Source organism: Oryctolagus cuniculus, chromosome 4, assembly GCF_964237555.1.
Source record: "Oryctolagus cuniculus chromosome 4, mOryCun1.1, whole genome shotgun sequence".
Taxonomy (NCBI): Eukaryota; Metazoa; Chordata; class Mammalia; order Lagomorpha; family Leporidae; genus Oryctolagus; species Oryctolagus cuniculus.
The window spans coordinates 133,494,517-133,513,671 of record NC_091435.1 but is presented as its reverse complement, the minus strand read 5'-3'; the positions used below and the strand labels follow the sequence as shown (position 1 = coordinate 133,513,671).

General features: G+C 32.9%; 1 long non-coding RNA gene across 2 annotated transcripts in view; it reads left to right on the top strand.

Moving 5' to 3' along the window:
* LOC138849375 (uncharacterized) overlaps positions 1–19,155 on the top strand; it is a 61,980-nt gene that overhangs the window by 27,920 nt on the left and 14,905 nt on the right. For both annotated transcript variants that reach the window (XR_011388157.1, XR_011388158.1), the window contains exon 3: positions 7,018–7,093. This is a non-coding gene — a long non-coding RNA (uncharacterized lncRNA). The remainder of the gene's footprint in view (positions 1–7,017; positions 7,094–19,155) is intronic.

Genomic DNA, 19,155 nt, shown 5'->3' with positions numbered 1-19,155 from the left:
TTTTTATTGTATGTGATAATGATCTTGAAAAATAATCTGGCTTTTTACCTACGCATGAATGTAATTATTTGCTTATTGAGTTGCCTTTTAAATCATCCAGGATATTGTTATTTATCTAGATATTTGAATTTTATTTCCTGAATTTAGAGAGAAAATCATATACTCAACTTCCCTCTCAAATGTAAACCAAACATACATAATACTAAGTCTGTATATAGGTCTGTATCTATGACATGAGTAGTAATATAGGCTGTTTCTGTTGTAACAAGAATACTGTTTCTTAAAAATTCTTTTTAGTCTAGGAAATGTCAAATAAATTTTTTCTTTTAAAATTATAATTTATAAATACAATTTTAAACTCAATTTAAATGATTAGTCTCCTTTTCATGTTGCATAATACAAAACATGTCGCTGATTAAATTTAGATTTTTGAAATGTGGCATTAGCACGAACACATTAGACTAAGTGGTGAGTAAAGGGACAGTAGGATCTGCAGTCTTCTTTATTAAACTGAGTCACACAGATATGTGAACACTAAGTGAAATCTTATTTTGTGAGGTGTCAGGAATATAAACCACTTTAAATAGGCTTTGTAAAAACACTAAAAAAGGAAAAATAGGGAATGAATGTAATATTCAATGTTACTTAGTGTAAGCATTTGGAATATAGTAAGTACTCAATAAAGTTTGCTGAATCAATTGAAAGCCCCATGAATAATTAGGGAGAAATATTTGTATATATTCTGAATATAGGATAAATTGTCTGAATTTTAATATGTTTGCATTTTTAAGGTTTCCATGAGGGAGATTTCTTTCACTTAATTTACTTAACTTTGCTTTAATTTATTTTTCAGAGAATTCTTTATGGTGGCAGTGATTCCCCAGGGTGCCAATTTTGAATCCTGCTATGCTTAATTTTTAAAAAATCAATTAGCTTAAGCAAATGCATGAGTCTAGAAGAAAAATATCTAAAGTCTTTTCTTTGGAGTGATATCTAAATGCTGTTAAGAGTTTTTAAATGCCAATTTAAAATTAAGTACTTAAAATAATTTAAGTATAATGTTCATAGCATTTGTACATCATAAAATCATCAAGGATATAGCTAAAATTGTTAAGTAATACTGAATATAGTTTATTGATAATGAAACATGGTCTGACTGATTACACTGACTGAAATTTAAATGTTTTCTGGGTTTTGAAGTGTCCAATAGTAGACTGTCTTGGTAATATCATCTACTTTTCCCACTTGAATCAGCCAAAAGCAATCATTCATTATAGTGTGACAAAGAAGCTTGGGTAAATAATAGTGATAACAAATAAATATAAATGTTTAACGGCTTAAAGATAATTTTTAAAAAAGACTTAGTATAAGTTTTTTTCATAAACATTATCTAATATATCCCTAATACATTGGTGTACTTGAGTTGGCTCTTCTTGACATAAAGGGATGATTGTTAAATTTTTAAGACTGTTGCGAGTTCAGCTACTGAACACAGCAATGTTTTTAAATCAAAACAAGTAAAATAAACTTACCAGAAATAAGTTTTTCTAAAACAAAAGATAATAAATACTCAAAATTATCAAATCTTAATTATGTTACTACCAATGTCTTAGAGACTTTTTATAATTATTAGCTTTTATGTTGGGAACAGAAAATAGTATGACAGAATATGAAATAATTTACCATACAATATAAAGAGGTACAACTGTGCAACTCTTCCCAACTCTGCTTTGATAACTTGAAATTGGCCACCATGGAAGAGCTCAGGCTACAAAATCAGCAAATGCTACAAATCAGATACTCATAACCATCTGGTGGCATAACTCAGGCCATATAGCTGAGAAACAGAGCATTTTATAGAACTGGAAAGTTAAACTCAAAGTAATTCACTGAATTGTTCTATCCCACTCATTTCATATGTGTTAGAACCCACATGTTCTATTTGAGTAAAATTCAGGTTTTTTTCTTGTTTTTTTTTTTTTTTTTCAGTGATAATTATTTTTCAATCAGCTAGCAAATACTAACAATATCACAATGGCCAACTTCATTGAGACTTCCTGCATTATCAGCTTCTCTAATAAGTATTTAATAAGCCCTATATTTTTTAAAAATGTTAAATTTACTCATCAGAGAAGCAAGACAGAGAGAGAGAAAGAGAGAGAGAGATCTCATTTCTGGTTCAGTCTTCAAATGTCTGCTCTAGCGAGGTCAAGATCAAGACTTGAAGTAGGAAACTCAATTTAGATCACCCGTGTGGTTGGCAGGTATCCCAACATCTTGAGTCATCACTGATCTCTTCCAGGATCTGCCTCAAAAAGAAGGTGTAACTGAGAGAATGAGGGATCAAATCCATGCACCCTGATAAGGGATGTGGGTATCTTAACCGCTAGGTTCAACACCTGCTCTTCAAATATCTATCTTAATTCTTGTATAGTTATAAGCTTCATCCTCATTTTACAGACGAATGAAACATAGCATTGAGAAACTGTTTTCCTTCTCCAGAGGAGGATCTGAATTCAGAACTTTCTGATTAGTTAGAATTCCTTACACTGCCTTTTCAGAAAGCATTCAAAAGGTGTTATAAAATGAGAGAATGAATGGAGAAACACACCATGAGGAGTGTTGCTAATATTATAGCTTGAATTCAGGAGTCTACTTTTATTTTGACTTAAATTCTTAGCTAATTTTAAGTATGATAAAACTGCTGCAGTTCTTCCATTTTTTACTTGTTTTTGATGCTGGTAGATAATGCTCCCCTTCCTCTTCACTCTGTAGGGCAAAGGATTCTCTGAAGAAATTTTTTTTAACTTCAAAACATCCTTAAAGAAGAGGAAAACAAATTATAGAATACAAATATTTGTATTCCTATAAATACAAGCATTAAAATAGAGAGAGACTAGAGTCTTACTTAGCAAATCTTTTCAGAATGCACAATATTACTTATATTTAAAATATACTCACTCTTCCAAGCTATTTAAAGTAGTTCTATGAAATATCAAGTTTATATAATTCGAAAGAATAAAATATGAAAGACAATATTCTTATCAAAGTTTTTATTAAAGAAGTGTAATCCTTAACAAGACATCAAAGTTTTGGTGAAAGGAAGATATGTAGAGAAAGAAAAGTGATAAAATGCAGTGCAGAAAGGAACACCCAGTATTATAAACTAAATTAGCCTTTGGGGGAATCAGTGCGTGGTGGATGAGGCAGAACTGGAATGAAAAGAAACAAAAACTCATTCTGGTTGTAGCAAAGCAGTGAACAGCACCCTTAGATTTTCCAGAATGGCTACTACCCAGTGAAGATGTGGCTATTTCAGATTAGCACATAGTGTTGTGTTGTCAATTAAATATGAACTCCTATGCAAATGAGCCTTTTTCAGAACAGGTATTGACCCTTTTGTGGCTACTACATTCCTCAGGTCTTTTATTCCAGTCGTACATGGATTTACATGAGTAGGAAAATTTCATGTAAAGACAGCTTAAAAAAGATCTTAATAATTTTTCACTTGACAACAACTATTATTTAAAAGTAATTGGATAATTACCTTTTGGGAGATATGTTTTGCTTATTCAATATCACCTATGTTACTAACTGCAAATACTTTTTAAAGTACAAATTCAAATAATAGTATTCTGATTTTTTCACATTTCAAATAATATTTTTATTATTAAGTGTCAGGAGATTAAAACAAAAGCAAAACCATTTTTTACTTCGGAATGCACAGGAAAAATATCTTACAAACGAACCGGAGTATCTCTATGAATAGGTCACTTTATCCAAACCCACACTAAGAATGATCTCTGGAATAATATGAAAAAAACCTAAAAACATTCAGAAACATATGTATTGATATTAAAAAGAAACAATCTGTCCTTTCATAGTGTTTATTGCAATTTATAGCAAAGCAGAATGACATTGATGCCTGAAGCTCAAGAAAAATAGCTGTTAAATATTTTTCCTCTTACAGGCTGAGAAATCTATTGTTCACAAGAGCAAATGAGAACAGAAAAAATCTATACTTTTCCAGACTGTATACATTAAGCTGTTTTATTAGTCTGTTTTTCAGTTTATGTATATTCAGTCTGAGTGACAAAAAGACTCAGACATTTCAATTTGAAGTATGCTAAGAGAGTGGTTTTCCGGCAGAACTCATATTCCTATTTTTTTTTACATGATGTGCATTTTAGATTAAAACATCAATAAGTCTAAAAATGACTAATTAACTTTTTCAAAATTTGATGAATGTTTTTGTCACTTGTCAAGGAGATAATATATTCAGAAGTAGAATTTTTATTGGATAATTGATTTTATCAGTGATTTCAGAGTAACAATTTTATTTTTAAAATTTTTCCTAAAATAATTTTAAATTATCAATATTATGAATAAATCCTTCTTAGCTGTATAATTTCATAGTAGATTTTTAATTTATAAATAATTAATGTCAAGTCCACATTACAAAATCAAAGACCTAAGTTATATCTCTGAAAACTGCAAAGGAGATCCAAACAGAGGTTTTTTTAATTGTGTAATCATTTTATTGTTTTTTCTCTTATATAGTGGCTTCAAACTGTTTGATGATGATATGTCATCAATGTCATCAATATGAAAATAAAGGATTTTAATTTTTAAATGTCTTATTAGCTTATTAGGATTTTTAATTACTTTAAAACTTACTACTCAATTTTTCTACTTTTCTAGCAAATTGAAATCAACAGTGTGCAGCTACAACTAAGAAAGAAATATGATGAGAGTCTTCTTTACAAAGCATGCACTATCAGACTGATCCTGTACTATATAAACATTATGAAAATTTTCCCATATTACTAGTTTGTGAATAATGAATTATAAACTTAAATAAGGGTCTATTGGGGTACATTTTTCAATTTAATTAGTAGCTGAATAAAATAAACCTTGGGCAAATAATATATTTAAAAATTGTAAGAAAATATTTAGTCTTCAGTTCATACATAAGATAAATATATTTGTAACAATCTAATGTTATATTAGATATATATTTGTAACAATCTAATGTTTGTATTCAGCTACATTGTACACATAGAGCACTTTATCTAACTGAAAACATTCCTGAGAAGGCAATGTTAGACTTTATTATTCATATTATCTATTGTAGAATACTTGAAGATGATCATGCATGATAAAAAGAGGTATTTTGCAACATAGACTCTTTTACTGTGCCGTAAAAGGTCAGTTTACTCATGATAAAATTAAATATTATATAACTAATCAACATAAGGGTACAAAGCATGATGTGAGAGTTGGGAAGCAGAATGAGAGAGGAGGAGGAAGAAATATTCTCTCTTGATGTGGCTCAAGTGACAATAACATTGCAAATAAGTGTATCGTGGATATCCTATAATAGAAAGTCTACTTCATTAATGGATCTTCATTTGTTATTTTATTATTTACTGAATGCAAAGGAGTGGTTAAAAAAGATGAAATATAATCTTGATGAATGAACTTGGTCACAATTTGATGCACTTTCTGCCACTCATTTGTCAAAAATGAAGACCACGGTAGTTACCAATAAGCTGCCTAGATTCTTAATTTTTCACAGTAATCTTAAACAGAACTGATTATTTTGTTAACTATTACTCTTATTATGTAGTTCTTGTGAGTGGTATTTTTTCGTAAATAAAAGTAACTGATTTCAGAACTACAAATTTTTAAAAACTGAACGACTTATGAATTTGTTAACTGTATTTTTAGCTGGAACAGGTCTTAAAGGATTTCCATGTTATCTGTATATTATCCTAGAGGGAATGGAGGCCAGAGGAATTAAGTAATTTATCCAAATTTCATGCTACTTCAAGACACTTAGAAGATTTTCATGTCAAGAAATTTAGAAAAGAATGATATCCTGTAGCAACCTCTTCCTGTTACTTTTCTCACTAGACTCAGTCTGTGAAGCTACAAAACATCTAGGATAACATAAGGACAACGTTGTGAGACTTTACATGTAAAATCTCTGAGCATGTGTGTATGTGTGTTTGGGTGTGCATGCGCACACCCTGTGTACTTCCGGGCAAGAGTGGATTTATCAAATGTTTTCTGTCACCTTGTTGATAGCATTAAATATAAACGACAAGTAGTCTTTACTGAATGACTTCAAAGCTGTATGTACCTTTAGCTAGAGATTTAGCTTTTATTCTTTTAGAGAACAATTTCACAAATACTGTAAGAAATAAGAGGTTAACCAATAGGAAGTACACAAGTAATAAATAAGAAATATATAACCAATATATTTAATTCTAATGCACCAGAACTGTAATTCAACTCTTCTGAAGACTGCGTTTTGAAAAATTAAAAATAATCTCAGAGTAATGTGGTCAAATTTTATTGTATATTATAATTCCCCAGTTGTAACCATAGCTGATGCCAACACATGTTTTGCATAAGGAGAGAAACACAAATTGAACTCAAAATGCCCCCAGAGTACTGTCTTTCCCAGCACCCTGGTGTCCTGTGTGTGTGACTGAATGAGTAGCAAATGACGGAGCTATGAAGACACTAAACAAAAGTCATCTAGGCCCACAATATTGATCTAACATCATCTTGATACTGTATTTGCTTTCATTAATTTGTGTAGAATAAATACACCTTCAAAATTACACTGAGCATCATGGTGTCTTTTGCTCCAGAAACATTTTAAACGGAAATGCAGCTGTGGCTCTGTATGGTCACTGCACATGTTTAAGTATCACAGCATGTTTGCAACTTTTGACTGCGCAATCCCTAGGGTTTTGTTTTGTTTTGTTTTTTTGCATAGTCCAGTTCTAGATGTTGGTGTTGAACTTTAAAGTTGAATCTCATTAACTACCAAATTGTCAACTAAAATGCAATCTGTCTAAAAGTTGAGGGAAATTGCACTTAGGTTGGTACACCCAGACCTCTTTCAGTATGATGTAAGTCAAATTTCAAGCTGACATGAGAGTTCATGGATTAGACACTTGAGTTTACAACACTAATATACGTGTGTATTTCCTTCCTCCACAGAGCTGAGACCGTGGAGGAAGTTTGTCTTTGTCACTCCAAATGTGAACTCTGGCCTAAGCAGTGTGTTTGTGCACAGGTACATGTGTTATATATGGGTTTTTGCTCACAGGAACCATATTGCTTTGCTTTGTTCGTATTTCATAAACATCCAAACTATTAAGACCTAGTAAGTTATAAATAAAGAATCTCTCATTGCCCAGTTTTTATAATAGTTCATCTAAGTTTTAACGTAGTGGCCCTTTCTACAGTGAATATTTTCTATCAAACAGATTTTGAGATGCATTGATGTGACCAGCCTCTAAAAGCCCCAAGATAGTTACATCAATTTACTGAGTGCAGGCAGATGTGATGTGAGTGCCCCATTATATGCATGTAATTTTATATATTTCTCAATCACCCCCTATGATAGAAGCAGCATTCCAGTTTTAAGATGATTTAATTATTACCTTGACTCTGGTTTCATTTAAAAAAATTTTATAAAGGAAATATTTTTCCCTCAAATTAACACATATAAAATAGAGAGACTAAGACAGATGAAGGGCATGGGCTGCATTTTGTAGGGGATAGGTTCTGGTTGAATGAGATCTGGGATGTGTGCCAAATTAATAGAAAAAATCCTGTTCTTCCTCTCCAATAGCCACAATGTTCATTATTAAGAAAAGCATATGAACCACAGGGTTTGATTTTAATAACACCAATGTCTTCATTAATCTGTATGTTCCATTTAGCCTCATTATTGAGCAAATGCTGAATTAATGCAGTACACATTATTGTGGGACTCTCCTTGCGAAGCCTCTTTCCCCTCTTTATCATTCATTCAGGGGCCATCATGTGGGTACGTCATGTTTTTAAACAGGCCTGTCTCCCTGAATGTGTTTCCTTACCTCTGGTCTCTGAGGGCACTTTAGGTCTGGGGCATCCACAAAGGGGACTGGGAGACAGAACTGCAGAATCTTATTGAAAACCGTAATTATTTTTCTTTCATTTTAATGCTGTCATGTCAAGAAGGCCTCTCCGTCACCTGCAACTGAGATGATATTTCCTCGATGGTCTCAGGGCCTCCTTCTAAATCAAGAGTGGTGATAGCCAACACTGCTTTGTATCTGCCGAACAAATAGTGGCCTTTGTCCAGCACAAGTCCCTAAACAAACTTAATCTCTCTAACACTGTGACAGATGACATTTAGATGTCCTTGTTACCCTTAAAATGAGTTTTATTGACAATCAGAGAACAAAAAGAAGGCCCAGATAAAGCCCAATGTTTTATAGGCTTGCTAACAACATCTTAGTGCAGAGGGTGAGGAGAAAGCCTGAAGTTGCCCCCATTTTCCCCTGCTTTGCTATATCACCATGACAACAGATATAGAAATCACTTAGTGACTCCTAGAAAGAAAACACAGTGACACAGTACCCCTTGTATGGCGAATCAAACTAAAGCCTTCATTCAAATGGCTATTCAGCTTGGGCATTCATGTAGAGGATAGGGTGGATTTTACACAGGTAACTACAAGAGAAAGGCCAGCAAGCCCTCCAGCCACAGCATATGGCAAAGTCTCTGTCTAATTAATGCATCCTCAATAGAATTTATCCATTTTAAATTTGTTTTCTTTTACTTGAAACATCATTAATGTAAAGGGCAACATTAATCAACATCGTGGAACTTAAAAGGGCATTAAAGAGTGATCTTTTTCCCTATGCAACAAGAATCTTTTCAAGTAGTTATGCTAACTGCAGCAGACTCCAGGCGCACTCTGAGTTCCGAATCAGAAGGCAAATCTAGAGAGGCCTCTACTGGCGAGTGTCTCTCGGTGCAGTTGTCCCTGTGGCTGTGGCCTGGAAAAGCAGGCGCAATGACTTCAGCTGTTCCTGGAAAGTTGCAAACAAGGCGGATCAGCGACGAATCTACTGTACAAAACACTGCATGATGACATCCTCTCTTTTAAAGTGTGTCTAACTGCTCTTTCTCAAATAATACAAGGACAATCAAGGTTCTGATGAAGGAGCTGCTGGAACACTTTGAGGTCCTTTGCGATAATTCAAGTAGGAAATAACAAATTATACTTTTTTATTCATACGCGAGAGTCCCATAAAAGTTTAAGCTTTAGAACCATCCAGTAAAAAATTGTATTTCTTGGCATTGTATGGTAGAACGAGGGCACACTTTACACACATACTGGTATGTTTTCCTCAAGTAACAAAACACCAGTGAAATCTTTAGCTAAATTAGCACATCCATAAGCTTTTTTTTTTTTTTTGATTAATTGAAAAACAAAAGATATTGGCCCAATTTCCTAGTTATAACGACCAAATATAGTCCTCTCTAGTAAGATTTCACATGAAAATATCAGCGGAGCCTGTTTTTGTCAAATTAAGCCAAAAATAATCTTACTGTTTTTTAAGGGATCTTTTGGTGGAAAAAGAAAGATTTTTCCACCAGAAGTTGGAAATGATTTAATATTTCCTAAGATGACGATATTTATTAACTGTTTCTGCACAGAAAAAAATCAAGAGTTTTTTTTTTCTCTTTATGAAAATGACCTGACTCCACAAGTGTCCTTGCTCAAGAGTATTAGATTGAGGCTACATTTAACCCTGAAAATCTTCAAAGCATTAAACTTTAATTCAGCTCTTGTTTTCCAACATTTATATTTTTATTTTCAATATTATTTGAAGTATGATCATTTCAAGAAAGTATTTAGTCACTTTTATTCTATTATATATTTCAAAAATCCCATAAGCCTTTTGCTGTTTTTGTTGGAATGAATGGCTAATACATTTTCACCTTAGGATTCCTTGCCAACATATTTTTCATAAGGTCATTTCACATTTCAGATGATTAACTGTGTATTTGAGATAAATTTTATTCAAGTAATTTTTCATAGGGTTATTTGGTTAGCATGGCTCAATAAATTACCTTCTGGATTATATAGGTAATGTGCAATCTTCTATCAAGTAAATTGTTAGATGTCTTGAGATCATTTCCTTGTAGTCCCAATAGTGACACCTACTGGTAGAAAGAGAATCAAACATAGATTTAGTTTTCTTCCTGTTTTTGTTGAGTCTTGCCGGGAACGCTGTTGTAAATGTGCCTCATTTACAGTTATTTTCTTTCATATCTTCTAAACACAGAAATTCACACTCCCAAAACTTTATGTGTGTGAAAAAGCAAAGAGTATAATGTAAGTATTTATTTATGAAAAAAACTTACTAGCAGAGGAATGTAGCTTAAATTAACATGATATAACATGCAGATCTACAATTACAAGATTTTGAGTTCTCACATAACATAGAAAAGTTGGAAGAAAACATTTAACCATAGTCTTCAAAGTGTCATATTTCATAGTTAGAACTGGAAGATGAACCGGTTAAAATGTTTAGGAAAACTTTTCTTAACATTTCTCATTTTCATAACAGTTTATTAAATGTTCTGTGTTTAAGAAAGAACAATCTAGGAACAATTCCCACAAAAGGAATATATGCTTGATAGCAGCCCAATTAAGTAATGTTCAAAATCTTATGCTATTTTAATAATAAATACTTTTCAGATTTATCAGGTATCACAGTTTCACATTAGGACGAGGGCATTTTCTGATTGAAAGCACAGGATTTGTAAACACTGGATGCAGTAAGAACGTCTTTTGCTTCCGAGGGGCTTCAACCTAAAAATCAGTGCTTTCGAAAACGGATTCAGTGTTATGGAAAAGGGGCGTGATCATCATTCCTCCTTGAAGCTTCTGTGAAGCCCCTTTCTAAATTATATTTGCACTGAATTAATAATATCATCACATTCCAAACCAGAGAGTTTCAGGTTCTTCAAAAAGCACATGAAGAATTCCTATGAAAATGTTTTAGATAATTAAAGCAAATGAATGAAGATTCACTTAACACCTGTATTGTCCTTTCTTGACTGTCAAGCAACTCACTTGTTAAACTATAAAGCACAGCATCAGTTATTTTAGATTTTTACAGTTGCATGAGATAAAAATGGCAGAATTCAAAGAAATCAATTTCAACCTAGGTTTAATTGGAGTGGCCATTTTGATATAAAATGAGCCCCAATATTTCTGTTGTTAAAACTCTCCATTGATATTTCAATTTAAAAGGAATGTGACTATCGGTCCTCAAAATACTGTTTGGTCTTGAGGATTGTAATCAAGTCTACAGTAAGCCAGTGTTGCATTTTATCCACGATACACATTTGTGACTTCTTCTTTGGTATTTCTGTGAGGAAACATGTGAAAATGACTCACAAATTATTCGGTAGACAGTTATAATGGTGTCTTTGAAAACATCTTTGGCTCTGCTGTGTGCTTTTGTTTGTACAACTTGAGCACATGCCTCAAAATGTCATCCAGATTACAAGCATGCAAGGAATGAAGTATTACTTCTGTATCAATTTCAGAAGTCGACTACTTTGTTTTAATTAATAGTTCATCAGCCAATTGTACTTGGTAAAATTACAAAATTCCCTCCTTGTATATTTTGCAAGAGATATTTTATCTGTTTTTGTTTATAATCCTGAGAAAAATCTTCAATTCTTTTTTTTTTTTCATGATAATGGATGCGGGGGAAACAAAGGACTGTAAGCGATTACCTAAATTACTACATAAAAGTCACAAAGCACAACGTTTAGACAAAATCATTTGGCCAAACCCTGGTAATTAAGTTGGGATACAGTGTGCTTGGGGTGAAAACAGAAATGAAAACAAAATAGTGACAAAGATGGGAAAAGTTTGGGGTTTGATTTTGGTTTTTCTGAGCACCTGAGCTAGCCATTCAATTGATCATTAAACACAGCCATGAAGAAAAGCTCTATTTTGCCTTAAGAGAGTTCATCCAGAGATTGCACAAGGGATTTGTACAGAATAAAGCTTCACAAAACCCAAGGGCTGTCAGAGGGAAATGGTATCCAGGAGGACAGGGCAGGCCAAGCATCCCTTCACCAGCAAAGCCACACAACAGAGCCAGAGGCAGCTCTGCGGCTGCCAACGCAACTGCCTGCCACGTCTGCCAAGGAGCCAGAAGCCGCTTGTGGGAAAATATCACTTACCCTTAGCATCTGGGTCCTGTGATTGTTATCCAAAGAGACAGAGTGGTAAGATATAGTGGGATAAACAGCATCCCATTAAACATACACACCACACACACACACACACACACACACACACATACACATGAGACATTCTCTCTCTGTGGACAGAGAGAGATAAGCCATACATAGCCTCGAATTATAAAGACTTTCTGGCTCTGGAATTATTTTAAATGAGATTTATTCTTAGCTGTATATTCATATTTTATAATGAGATCAGCTTTAGTAATTATTTTTCGCCAATAGGTTCAATCTTTAAAAACCAGGATTTTAGTTGTACTTGTGCGTATTTGCAGATGCATATAGTCCACTCCAGAATTTCTATTTCCTGGGAATAGTTGATTGTAGCTCACTGATAGGATTATTTAAGGATTAAATCTTGGTCATGGATAAACAAACTAAACTGTGCTTTGATGTTAAACTTTTCTTTTTCCTTTTTGGTATTATACCACTATCGATTTTAAGAGGTCAGGTCCCCAAATATATATATACTCATAAATTAATTTCTAAAATCTTATTCAATATGTACTATAGTATATGAATAAGGCAATATACAAAATTATATAAATGTAACTATGATGTGTATAATATTACATTAATAAAATTTTGTATATATTTGTTTGGTAAATTCCTTCTAAAGTAAACTTTCTATCTACATGAATGAGTGCTTTTGAAGTTTTCACATATGATGATGTGATTATGTAGATTCATTCCATATTAAAATATGGGGATGGAGGGATGAGGAATTCAGAGAATTTAAAGATTGGAGACACCTTGTGGTTATCATAAAGGCCTGAATTTGTTCTTAGTGGAGAATTTGAAAATCATTATTATTGTAGAAAGTAAGTAACAGTCTTCTGCTTTTGAGTCTTTAGTAAAAGGGTCAAAAAGGTTTTTTTTTTTTCATTTTAAATATTCTTTGAGATCAAGAACAAAAAAATGCAGTTTTAAGTCTTGATAGGAACACAGAATATTCAAAAAGAAATGTTTCACATATAAATTCCTGGTAATACAGTTATACTAAATAGGCTAATGCAGAATATTTGGTATAAGAATCTCCTTTATACAGTTGATTTATCATTAAAACTCTTGTTTTGCAGAAATAAAATTAAAATTTCAGTGGTCTTTATATGACTAACAATTTGTATTAGAAGGCTTTAAAATCTACTTGCCTAAATAGGCATGTTATGTGAGATAATACCTATGGGTCAGAATATGCAAAATGTATACAATAACATGAGTGTAACTGCTTCTAAATATATTCCACTTATACAGAAATATATTAAATGGGCATTTGAATTTTATTTATACAAATAGCAAAATAACTTAGGAATGCCTACTGTCTAATCTCACATAAGGACAATGTTCAAAGGAGATGAAATCTTGTGCAAATACAAGGCAGTAATCATTGTATTTTTGTTGTTTTTCATTATGACACAAACACACACTTGAAGGGAAGTCTAATTCTTTTAGTCTTTTGATTAATGTATTACCTTCTGGTACCAAATAATTCACAAAACGATTCAAATTTTATTCCATATTTACAGCATTTTTTTCACAAACTAGAAAATTTGATTAATAGTATTTCTTTTATTCTGCATATCTGTGAAATAGTGAAAGATCCTGTGAATTTAAAATAAGGCTTAATTATGAGAATGAAGAAGATAAGGAAATAAATCGATTCTAAACATTTTATTTCACTTAATTATTTAAAATCTTCAACTGAAATATCAAATATTTCTCCAATTTGTATTATTCTGTAAAATAATTTATAAATGAATACAAAAGATCAATAAGAATTTATGAAAACTTCTTTTTTGGGTTCCACGTACATTTGTTGTTTTATTTCCCACAAAGGAAGGAATAGTCCTGGAAAGATTTGTATAAAATCAGACCTATTATCTTTAGGCCATTTAAATCATTATACTCTAAAACTCAAAAATGAAATGCTATCGCTATTCTCATATTTACTTTAATTTTATGGCCAAACAACTTTTGCGCATTTGTTATATGTGCTACAACTCTTCCTTAAAGAACTTGTTTATTTCCTTTCTTGTTTACCTTTTCTTCTCATTTTCCTTCTCATCCTTAAGATTTGCATTGAACAGTTTCAATTTTCAGTATTTTAATTACATTTATACCATGCTTTAGTCTTTAGTAATTTCTTTTAAGTTGAGTTGGTTTTTTAACCCACTAGTTTAATTAGATGTTTGTTAACACCACATAATGTATGTCTAAGATGTAGTATTACATACAGAAACATTTCACCCAAGTCTTAGTGTGTTAAAACTCCAGAATTTCTGCTTGTTATAATTGCATGTGGCAGAGCCATTTAACCCTTTATGCTCTTGACATTTTAAATTGTGAAAAAGATGACACTCATTTACCAAAGCCAGCACAGTTTTCATCTTTAACTAAATACACAGCCTTGATTCCCTGGCATTTTTCCCTCTAAGATATCAGCTGAAGTTGCAGAGGACAAGTTGGCCTCACATTCCCTGTGTTCATCCTATGCTCTTACAACTGTCCAAATTGTATTAGAATTTGCTTATAATGATGTTATATGATGTCCTTGTTGTGATACCTGCATTTGTGGAGAACTTAATATTGATTTACTGTGTCTTTTGCCCATCTTTGAGCAGCCTAGATAGCAATTACAGCTGTTGGTGGTATCTATTTTGTCTTTTCATAATTGTCATTTCTTGTTCTACTTAAGATTAAAATATGAAAATTGTACCACATGCACATTGACAGTGCATTAGCCAAGTTATCAGCAATATCTGTGAAACACCATCATTTTAACCATGGTTCTGTATTGCCTCTTTAGTTTATTTATGAAAATTGCATTCTACAATGCAAACTTGAACAAGGAATGCATTTGAAGGTGAGACTTCCTAACACTGAGTCCTCATCAGGGTCATTGCTATCTTCCTAAGAAATCACTAGAGCTTTCCTAATACTTGCTTCCCTCTGGCAAATGCTTTCTGTCCCCAATACTGAGATTTCTGACAAGCAGGAACTGCTTCTTTATTTTTCAACTTTTACTTTAAGGAGTGCTCACTGTTAATGAGCTCTTTCTACTACTCTCATTTCCATTCACATTTGGTAAAGAAGTTTGTGGTTTTTTATAAGGGAAATTCTGTTTTATTATACAGCAGATGTGACATGAGTTTTTCTTAATCACAAATAGATCTGCCAGGTAGAGCTTTGTTCAAAGCTCTGTTAAGAACTGTACTAAAATTCAACACTGTCTCATTTGAAGACTCATAGCACTTATGTGGAATCAAGGCAGGAGAGGGTGACATTTATCTGGACTTCTCGCATTAAGAACAAACAGTCTTCAAACAAAGACTGTAAAAATAATTTTTAAAATGATGGAGAGAGAAGACCCTTTTTTACAACTAATTTGGGATTTTCCCCCCTGGTCAATTTATATAAACACGGTTGAAATAACAGAAATATTTTATGGTTTTATCTTTACCCAAAAAATCTTGGACTGCTTGAGAATTTTTTGGTGTGTTATACAATGAAAATAAATATCCCATTTCAAGATGAAACTGAAAAAGATATTTTAGTACCTTCCTCCTGTCCCCACAACATACAAATACATATCATCTTTCCTAACAGCAGACTAAATCCAGCGAGTTCCTGAAAGGCATTCATTTTAAAAATTATCATTGTTTTGCTTTACTAAATTTGGTTGCACAGTTTTTAAAAATGATTAGGTATAAGGAAATAATAAACGCATCTGCAGTGTAGCTGAGAGACCCCTCCTTGTGAAACTGTGTAGGGCATTTGTGGTGTTGTTATTGTTGTTGTTGCAATCTAGCTAATAAAGGCTTTCTCTTACACAAGAGAATTTTGACAGGGTTGACTCCAGACAGCTTTCCAGCTGAGGTCTGGGGCCTTGCTGAACCTTCAAAATTTTCCCATTTGAGCTGCATCAAAGTGAAGGAAATTCAAGGATCACTAACGTCTCAGATGGTAGCACTTGCCCTAACAACGAAGGTTCAGGAATTCTTTGGAGCAGGCTGAGGTCATTTTTCTCCCCTTTTCTCCTAATGCTTTTCTCTATTAATCAGAGCTCAGAGCTCAGATTGGTCTTCAACTTCCTCCCAATCCTTGCTAAGCCTGTCATTTCTAGCTATTATTTACTTTAATGGACTTTGGCTGATCCCTTATGAAGCTTTGGATCTGAGAATAATAAGGCTGGAGAGTAACGGGCATAGACATGGGTGTGGGTTTGCCTGCAGATTAACCGTGGCAGATGCGCTTTATTGTGGTTTCCTGTGTACTGAGTGTTGATTGAGAGGGTATAATGAGAGAGGTGGTGTCTACACAATGGTCACAGCCACTTCATTGCACTTTGCGTCTAAACAACCCCATTTTTCTAAATCTTTGGGTTGTGAAATTTTAGGAAGTCAGAGCACAAGAACAAGTACAAAAACAACTGTAAATAACCATGAATGTTAATCCAACACTAATTGGTCCCTTCTTTCAATATGAGTCCATTTTGCTCAGTTTTGAAAATTCTGGGTAAATTAATGGCAAGATAGTTAAACAAAACGTTCTTGCATTAGGTAGTTTCGGGTGAACCAGTGAGCCACATGTATTTTGTGTGTGCGTTGTTTGTTTGCTTGGGGTTGTTTTTTTGTATGCTTGCTTTTGTTAATAACCTTCCATTTGGTTATTACCGCAGACAACAAATGTTTAAGTTGTTACTATTTTCATATGTTTTGAGAGTTATGTTGGAGATATTTTACTGAGTTAAATTAGCTATCAAGTAGAGAATATTTTTTTAAAAAAACACATCAGCCCAATTGTTTTATTCCTGGCATAGTAAATCACAGATTTTTGTACCTGTCTTTACTCCCTGCATTTGATGTAAGTGTCAGGTCAATTGCAGCTAACCATGCAATTAAAACATTTTAGTTATAGGTGTTATCTAAAGGTTTTTTACACATTCTTCATTTTTGGGATTTTACTTAATTCCTCCCTTTCACCCATGGATTAAATCACAACTATTGATTCCTTTCTTCCTTTGGGGCTTTACCCATCTGTCTTAATGCTTTCATCCTACACCCCTTGGTCTCAGAGGGGTGTTCTGAAAACGAACTTCCAAAACCTGGAGAAGACTCTAGGTCAAGTTTGTGTACAAGAGTTTAGATTTTTAGTGACAGTCCTCTCTCACGGCCGCCTGAAAGTTTCCACACAGCACTGCACAAGCGAGCACCACCAATTATCCTCCTCCTTTGAAAACCATTATCAAGTTTTTCAAAACTTCTTTCATTTCACTGTTGTCATTCAGTGAAAAGGAAACTAACCACCATGTCAAGACAACTCAGCTGCCTAGCAACGCAGGGCCACATTTTAATTCTGACTTGCTTCTGGTCTTGACTAATAGAAAGTGACTATGTTAAGCCAGTCACAAGAGTTGTTTGTCACTTCTGAAATGCAAACAAAACTATATTGTTTTCCCAAGTATTCGATGTGATTGATGTAAAGATTTACAGTAACATCATTCATTTTCTCTTGTGTTTTAGTAGGATTGATGTCATATCTTTTCATGCTTTATTAAATGCTTTAAAAGAACTAAAAAACATGACGCTTTTTGTTCTTTAAAGAGTCTAAAGAGGTGTTTTTTTTTTTTTTTTCCGGTGAACTAGCCTCCAACAACTTGTGAAATTTAATGAATCTACTCAACTAGTATCAGCCACTTCGATAAATAATTTAATATGAAACCATCCTCCATTAAGCAGAACGAGATTCAAACAATCAGAAAGAAACAGACCAGACCAAGGTCTACATTATAGGGTGGGGGGAGGAAATGTTAAACTTTTAAATTATGAGTGTTAGAGTTTGCTTGGTCAAATTTTCCCACAGCCCATGTACTTTTTTTCGCTATGAAAAGCTGCAAGTGGCTACTGGTAGAATTTTAATAATTTTTTTCCAGCCGTATATGTTGAGATGCCTACCATAAAGGCACAGCATATTTTAATTCTAATAATTCATATAAAATGAATTGAGAAATTGTAGTTGTGCTTAAAAGTAATTCTGCTTCAATTCGTTGGAAGCCAATTAATGAAGTAAAAAGGTACTGCTATTATTTTTAAAATGCTCTCTAAAATTTCTGGTATTTTACATAAATATATAGTTGAACTTCATTTACTATGTACATTAAAATGTAACAATTCATAGGCTTTGCATATACATAATTCAGAAAAAAGGTAATGTGCTCTTTCAAAATAATATTAAGACCTGAATATAAAAGAAAATTACAAGCATTAATTATAATTTGCCTGTGAGATAATATTCCAAGCATAATATACTAATGCTAATCATTAAATAAAATGCTTACTTATAAAGCTGGCTTAGAAAGATCAGAATCGCACCAAAGTTAAGCTAGATGTCAGTATCACAGAAAGATGGAAGCAATATCTTTTCAGGAGTAAGTGATTAGTGTTTTCTATAAAACATTACTCATATTCAGAAGTACTATCCAGCTATTAAGTAGAACTAAACAGACATAGATTTAAAAATTCTTTAAAGTATAATAGGTATGGTTTATGATGAACTAGAAATATTGTATATGGAGAATCATAGTTGGTATTAAAGGAAAAGAGTTTATCTTAAAATTAAGTAAAAATCTTCACCAACTTTTAACATTTAAAAAATTTATTAGCAATATTTTGTTCTATATACCTGTCAATCAACATTGAATATGAACTCAGCAGATATTAGTTTTAACTGAAACATGAGTTATTTAGGTCCCATTTAAGAAGAATGTCTTTGATATTATTGCATTACAGTAATACTGTGATGTGCTAGAAAGCACCTGGGTTTGGTCACAGAGCTGGAACTAGCACCCATCTTCCTGTTCTTCAAATATGTGCAAAATATTGACCTCTGGGAGGCTCCATTTTTTCATCTATGAATGAGGGTTACAATAATGCTTGCTGGACCATTGGGGTGCTGAGAGTATATGACTCATTGAATGACTCAATGTAAGTAAAAATAGCAGCAACAGTAGAACATGTTCCTTATAAGCCA